The 8,049-nt window shown below is 31.2% G+C and overlaps 1 long non-coding RNA gene across 1 annotated transcript; it reads left to right on the top strand.

Annotated features, from left to right (window-relative positions):
* The first annotated feature begins 3,226 nt into the window (after nucleotides 1–3,226).
* Nucleotides 3,227–4,712, top strand: LOC136070621 (uncharacterized). The gene is made up of 2 exons (XR_010631846.1): nucleotides 3,227–3,498; nucleotides 4,330–4,712. It is a non-coding gene; the product is annotated as an uncharacterized LOC136070621 (long non-coding RNA).
* Nucleotides 4,713–8,049: the final 3,337 nt, after the last annotated feature.

The following is an 8,049-nucleotide window of genomic DNA, read 5'->3' on the forward strand; positions in this document are numbered from 1 at the left end:
TAGGGTTAAATATATTTTGTAAACAATGGTAGGGCAGACAATTGTTGGTTATATATGTTGTCAAAAGACTCAAAACATCTGTTGGGGTTTATGTTATTTTTGTAAGTTTTGTAGACAAGGATATGTGCAACTATTTTGTGGTTGTTGTACCGAATGTCTTATATTGACTGGTGGTTGATAAAAGACAATATTCAATGCTACTTTAAATGTGTATACAATTTCCCAACATAATGGCAGGTGTTATAAATTATTATTTTAGCTAGCTGTTGTCATGTGGTTGATTATTGCAATTGAACATAGCAGGTTTATGTGTGTATGTATTAAATACAACAAGTTTATATGTGCATTTGTTGTCTTTTCTTGCAAGTTAACAAATGGTTGTCATGCACTTTCAATACATGCACTTTCAACACAAACACTTTAAACAATTCACTTTCAATACAATTATCTTCACACAATACACTTTTTGCACAAACCCAGACATAATTATGGACTTTAAACAAGTCACGGCATCTAATATAGTTCACAACATCCAACAAAACCATAAGACACAAGTTGCCCATTCACTTTAAACAAAAACACCAACAATATCCAACATAAATAACACTTTATCTTTAAAAAACTTATATTATAAAGTGGCTTCAAGTCAACAGCATCTAACATAGTTCTATTATAATACAAAATGGCTTCAAGCCAACATTGGCCAATTGAGGACCTACTTATACATTACAACCCACCAGGCAGACTCAATCTTATCATTCCAACATTCTCACTTGAGCCAAAACAAGAAAACAACATAACCAAAACAAAAAAAAGAACATGACAGAATTAGTGCAATTCTGCACTTACTCTCTTGCTCTAAAGCTTTCACTGCTATTTCCTTAGCTTTAACAAAGGAAGGTCGAAATTTTCTCTCCGTCTCAGTAGCTTGTGCTGCCTTTTCTTGAGCAATTTTTGCCATTTGGGTAGCTTTTACTACTGTCTAGATAGCTGTTCGTTCGCTTTCATTTGCAAGTTGCAGCTCACTCCGCAATAAATCCAACTTTTGTTGCACCAAATGGGCAATTTCGTTTCCACGCATACAAGTGGGATTGTCAATCCAGTGAAAGAAAGGGCACTTGGGACAACTTGTTCCTAAATTGAATTGAACATATCACATTCCACACTCACTTGAGTCAGCTAGATTAACTAAAAACTATACTTACCTTATATTGGCTACAACTTAGAAACCTTCTCCCAAAATTATCCACTGTCAGACTTGTTCTCGGCATAGAAGTCTCATACGTACACATATACCCACTTGAATCTAAGTAATTTCCACTCGAATCAGACATTGCTTATCAACTTCTACCCAAATTTCCTGTGAATCAAAGCTAGCATCAAAAGGTGAAAGCCCAAAACACATAAAGCGGAAATTTCGTACCTGGCTTGCTGTTTCTTCGAATATTCAATGCCTCCAGACAACCCAAAGTTAGAATATTTCGGAACATGAAAGTTTTATGTAACATGGTCAAAAAAATCAAAACCCCAGCTCAATACAAGGATTTTTCATGATTCTAGGACTCGTGAGGAAAGATTTCAAAGGGTTCGTGTTTTAATCCATGTTATGTTGTGATTTGTATTAAAAATGTGTTTTTTAACATCTGAGGGTGAGGTGGGTAACAAAGAGCAAACGGATTGAAACTCAGGTGGACAAAGTGTTATGTTTTAAACTACAGGTAGGTAAAGTGAAAACAGGTCATACCACAGATGGGTTTACTATAGTTTCTCCTTATTTTTATCATATGTTGTTTTTGTGATAAATTGGCTAAAGTATTTGGAGAACTGGATATTGCTACTTTGGTTTGTGATTTCCTGGAAATTTTAAAGCCACATAGTTTTTGTTGTTTAGTTGCATCTGAGTGCTATGAATTTTCCATTTCTCATTGGTTAATTAGCAGACTGGGATGACTGTCAAACCATTGAAATTTCCAATTCTCCTAGTTCTGATTTCTAAGCCTTGAGAGTTGAGACTATCAATTGAGAATTACAAAAAATATAAAAGACTACCATTTTTTAGTCTGATGATTCTTTGTTTAATCATTAATTTGCTAATTCAATAACAACCCTTGTGAACAACAACACTTGTGAACTGTCCACTTGTACAGTTAGGGTAAATTCTATGTTAAGAGAATTGAGCATGCATCTATGCTTCTATAATTTACAATATTGTTGTATTGCTTGAACTCTAGTAGATATATCTAATTATTGCAAAGCATACCTTTAATGGGCATTGGATGAAGATGTCTATAGTTTTTGTGCTTTTCTATTTGCATATTTGATTTTCCTTTTTCGTTGATTTCAAATTGAAAATGTCATTTATGTTAGTTAGGTAGTCAATACTTTTTTGTGCAAGTTACTATTTGTTTGCATTTATGCCTTATTGCTTTTCTATCAAACTTGTTTTACTTGTCTATATCTATCTATATATTACTAAAAACTGAAGTGTAGCATTTATTGCTAGCGAGCTCTTATTGTGTCATCTCATTGCCATGTCATTCATCACATAATTATTATTTATTATTTATTCCTATTTAAAAAAATATATATATATATATATATAAATAGATTATTGACTTTACATATTCATCTTTGTCAGTTTTAAAATCTATATATATATTTCTTTTTTATTTTCAACTTTACTATAATTTTTTTACATTCACTTATTTTTAATATTTACACTTTCTTCAACCTTTCTTCTTCCCTTACCTTTTCATCTCTCCACTACCCTCTACTTTAATATTACTATTCATCTTTTCCTTCATCTTTCTTTATTTATCTCTTTTTATACCTTCCCTCTTACTATAAATTTTTCATTCTTTTCCATTCTTTGCATAATTTTTTCTCACAAAAAGGTTCTCTCTCTCTCTCTCTCTCTCTCTCTCTCTCTCTCTCTCTCTCTCAATGTTTTGGCAGATTTTTATTTTTTATTGCATCTCCGCTTTAGGTTAATAAATTTTTGTGTTTTTAAGAACTCTAATTTAGGTTGATATGATTTAGTTTTATGTTTTAAGTTATTATTATTATTATTATTTTGCTCTTTGATTGTTAAATTTTATCTGATTACATTATAAAAAATTAAAGATAGTAGATAAAAATAAGAGATAATTACACTTTACCCACCTGTAATTTTCCTCTAATTTGATTTGCCTACCCGTGGTTTCATTTTTAACATTTTACCCACTTGTGGTTCATTCCGTTTATACATCGTAACCCACCTCTAAATATTCTGTTACTCTAACACTTTTTGTCCAAAAATTTAACAAGAAATCAGATCAAACACTCTTCTCCCACACACACTCTCTCTCATCCTTCTCATCCATTCTAAACTAAGAATCAACTGGGTATTGTTTGTGCAAGAACACAGAGGAAGGAGACCCACGGATTCTAGAAGGAGACCCACAGATTCGTGTCTGGGAACATTTTGGTCTTGAATCCATTATGATTTCTCTTTACTTGGTGAGCTACTGTAGATGTTCTGAGCATGAAATTTTAATTTTTCTTTTACTTTCATCTACCCTTTTCCTCTTATTCTAGGTAGATTTAATGTTTGAAACCTAGGGTTTTATTTATTTTTTATTTTTTTAATTGGGTTTCTACAAAGTAAAAGTGGCCATGTTTTAATTTTGACATGTTCTTTTACTTTCTGTTTTCTGCAAAGTGACCATTGAACCAAAAATTCGGCCATTAAATTAGCTATGACTCTGGGAGTTTGGTAGATTAGCCAAGTTATCTAGCTTTATTAAAATTAGCAAGTGGGAATGGGATTGCCCTGTCGCTAGGTTTGAGCGGCTGGTTACTGTCAAAGATAATAGTTTTGAGGTTCAAATTAATGGGAATGAAATTGAGTTTCTGCAAAGTAGTATTTTGTATTGCTGAGTTTTGCTGTCAAAGAGGCAAAGAGTTTATTCCAATGCAGCAGAATTTTTTTGGTATTACTGAGTTTTCAAAGCAGCAGATTTTTCATTCTGACAGCTTCAATCTTGAAGTTTTCTGTACTACTGAGTTTTGCTGTCAAAGCAACAGATTTTATTTCAATGCAGCAGATTTTATTTGCATTGCTGAATTTTCAAAGCAGCAGGCAGATTTTTAGAAGCAGCAAGCAACAGGCAGAACTTGCAGGGAGGACTTAATGCTTTTTTAACCAAGGGTCTAGCATAATGGAAATATTTTCTTGCAAGTTGCAATTATCAAAAGACTAGTCTAGAAAGTTAATTTGTGGTGGCTTTGTTGCTTGGGAAAAAATGCCTTATTGCTTGTGTAGCTAATGCTGTTACTTTTCAATGCTAGCTATTATTCACTTTACATGCCCTCTATAAAATGCTATATGCTGAGCTACGTGAAGACCAGGCAAAGGGCTGAATGTACTCATTGTCATGTGATGTTGAAGGGGGTCTCCCTTGGTGCAAGGGGTCTGTATATCATTCCCAATGAGTTTGAAATTTCCAGTTATGATGAGAGGCTTGATGGTCTTCCAATTTAGAAATTTTCGAGCTTTGCAATGCTGTTGCGAAAAGAACTAGTACTTCTGAAGATTATATTTCATTCGAAATTTTGTTTATCTGAGCTTGTTGGATGTAATGGGAACTTATGTTTGTAAAGTTGGAATTTCATTGCTAAATGTTGTCATGCTAGTGCTGGATGGTTTGAAATAAAGAATTTGTTTTGCATCATTGAGCTCTATCATCATGAGCAATAGTTATTTAAGCACTAGATGTTAATAATTGTTCAGAAGTGTCAACTTTTCAATTGGGTTTAATTAATTGTACTGTAAGTCTAACTGGAGTATAAGATTAATTTGCTTAGTTAAGCCTAAGGCTTTGTACGTGACTGCTAATCTTAAGAAGGCCCTTTGATTGGGATGTGGTGTGACTTTGCAGAAGTGACAAAAGAACTAGTGAAGCTAATAAAAGCACTTGCTCTGAAATGTAACTACAACTTCCAGAACAAACAATGGTGAGAGAAGCAAGATTGGCAACACTGATTTTCAGGATGTTTCTCTCCAACACTGATTTTGCCAATGTTGACTGCAAATATCATTTTAACCTTTGCTCATTTTCCACTTGTTATATATGTTGTCCAAAGTCAAGTCATAATTTATTAAAGCCTTTTGGATTTAGTAACTGCATTTACAATCTTTAATACTTACTGAATCCTTGTCAAGTCTACGTTTTTATCATTATGAACAGTGCATATGGCAAAATAAAAAGTAAAAAAAGATAGTTTACACTACTCACAAAATTAAAGGAAAATGTCATTGACAAAGAACTTCTAACTATATCAAACCCGTTACATGGGAGCATACAACTAAATACATGTTACACTTGAAAGTTGAAAGCACTACCCACAACAAAGACAACAAATACAACTAAACTAGAAAATTGTTGCTAAACATGGCTCTTTTGCTTATCATTTGTTCAAGAGGTTCATAAGAACAATGCACTTAAATGGCACATGGTTACAACATTACAATTTACAATGGCAAAGCAGCTATGTAGAGGAGAATCAGCCACCGATGTCCTGGTTAATTGACTAATGAGCAAGTATCTTGTCTGATTGGTACCTGAAAATCCTTTGAGATGTTGATATTGATGGTTTAAGCCTAAAAATTATCACAATAGCAATATAAATAATAATAATAATAAATGATTTTTTCTAGACAATGCAACAATGAAAATGGTCTATAATATGAAGATGTGGAAATGCAAGCTTACAGACTATGATTTACAGTAGGTAAAGTTTGAGGGCTACCTATCTCAACAAATGAACTTAGTAAGACAAATAACAATAAATAAAACTACTGTTAAACTTTGTTCATATGGCTAAATGTTACATTAATTACTTGCACTGTTTCCTTCTATCTAAAATTTTCTTTGTGTAGCAACAAAAGGATAAAAGAAAAGAAAAGGTTTTTATAGCAATTCTGAAGTTTTGCAAATTTGATGCTTTGAAAACTCAGTAATACCAAAAAAATTCTACTGCATTGGAATAAACTCTTTGCTGCTTTGATAGCAAAACTCGGCAATACAAAACACCACTTTGCAGAAACCCAATTTCATTCCCATTAATTTGAACCTCAAAACTATTATCTTTGACAGTAACCAGCTGCTCAATTTAAAACATGGCCACTTTTACTTTGTAGAAACCCAATTTAAAATTTTAAAACATAAAATAAAATAAAACCCTAGGTTTCAGACATTAAATCTACCTAGAATAAGAGGAAAAGAGTAGATGAAAGTAAAAGAAAAATCAAAATTTCATGCTCAGAACATCTAAAGTAGCTCACCAAGTAAAGAGAAATCCGAACGGATTCAAGACCAAAATGTTCCCAAACACGAATCTGTGGGTCTCCTTCTTCCAGAATCCATGGGTCTCCTTCCTCTGTGTTCTTGGACAAACAAAACCCAGTCGATTCTCGGTTTAGAATGGATGAGCAAGCATAAGAGAGAGAGTGTGGGAGAGGAGTGTTTGATCTGATTTCTTGTTAAATTTTTGGACAAAACGTGTTAGAGTAACGGAATATTTAGAGGTGGGTTACGGAGCATAGACGGAATGAACCACAGGTGGGTAAAGTGTTAAAACTGAAACCACGGGTGGGTAAGTCAAATTAGAGGCAAACCACAGGTGGGTAAAGTGTAATTATTCCTAAAAATAAAATAGTATTCCATTACATAGTATAATTTGGATAATTTAGAGTTTATTGTTATATCTTTTAATTTTTCTTATTTTTTTCTTCTCTTCTATTTTACTCAATATTGAAATTCAACCACATCCTCCTTATCATTAAATTATTTATATTTTCTCTCTTTTTGTTTTTTTAAAAAAAAAGTAATGTTTTACTTAAATTCAAATAAAAGAAAATTGTGCTTATCAAATTGTACTTTTTTTTATTTAACATTTACACTTTCTCCAACCTTTTTTTTTCTCTTTACCTTTTCATCTCCACAAACATTCTACCTTGATATCACTCTTCCTCTTTCCTTTTATCTTCCTTTATTTTGTTTCTTTTTATTATCATCATCTTAGTATAAATTTGACATTCACTCTTCCATTCTTTACATAATTTTCTCTCACAAAAAAAGTGGGTATTTCCCACTCTTTCTTCCTCAATTTTTTGGTGGATTTTTATTTTTATTTTTCTTGCATCTCTATTTTAGCTTGATAAAGTTTTGTATTCTTTAGAACTCTATTTTGGTTGATGGGATTTAGTTTTGTGTTTTAAGTTTTTATTTTTATTTTTTTTATGAATTTGGTTGTTAAATATTATCATATCACATTATAAATAATTAAAAATAGTATATAAGAATGTGCTATTATTATATTACATAGAATTATTTGGATAAGTTAGTGTTTATTGTTATGTATTTTATTTTTATTTTTTTCTCATATCATTTTATTGAACATTTAAATTTAGTCACATCCCCCATATATATCATTAAATTATTTATATTTCCACTCATTTTTCATTTTAAAAAATTTTAAATATAATATTTTGCCTAAATTAAATAAATAAAATTATCCACATTAAGTGGAGTAATGCTAGGGAAACACTCATTCTCACACCCAATGCATCAAAGGAAGAATGAAAATACAAAACAAATCAAGTTAGAAACACTAAATTTAAAAAATAAAAAATAAAAAATAAAAAAATAAAAAAACTAATAATGCATATTTAATGTCATAGAATCATCATCAAATTTTGGAAAACAATAGATTGCCAATGGAGAGAGAGAGAGAGAGAGATGGTATAGAAAAAAAATCAATACAAAGTAATAAAGAGTAAATAAAGAAAAAAAAAAAAAAAAACCAAACATCAATTAGTAATTGTTGATTGGAAAACAAAAAGGTTGTAAAGAGAAGTAAAAAATAAAATAGAAATTACCGTGTAGAGAACATTAAAAACTTTACAGTCTAGGAACATAAACCGTTAAATTCACTTAAAAAATTAAATCAACAATCAACAATTAAATACAATCATTGTACTAAATTTAAATTTAAAACTAATCAAAG

The sequence above is a fragment of the Quercus suber genome, unplaced genomic scaffold (assembly GCF_002906115.3).
Source record: "Quercus suber isolate HL8 unplaced genomic scaffold, Cork oak 2.0 scaffold_247, whole genome shotgun sequence".
NCBI lineage: Eukaryota > Viridiplantae > Streptophyta > Magnoliopsida > Fagales > Fagaceae > Quercus > Quercus suber.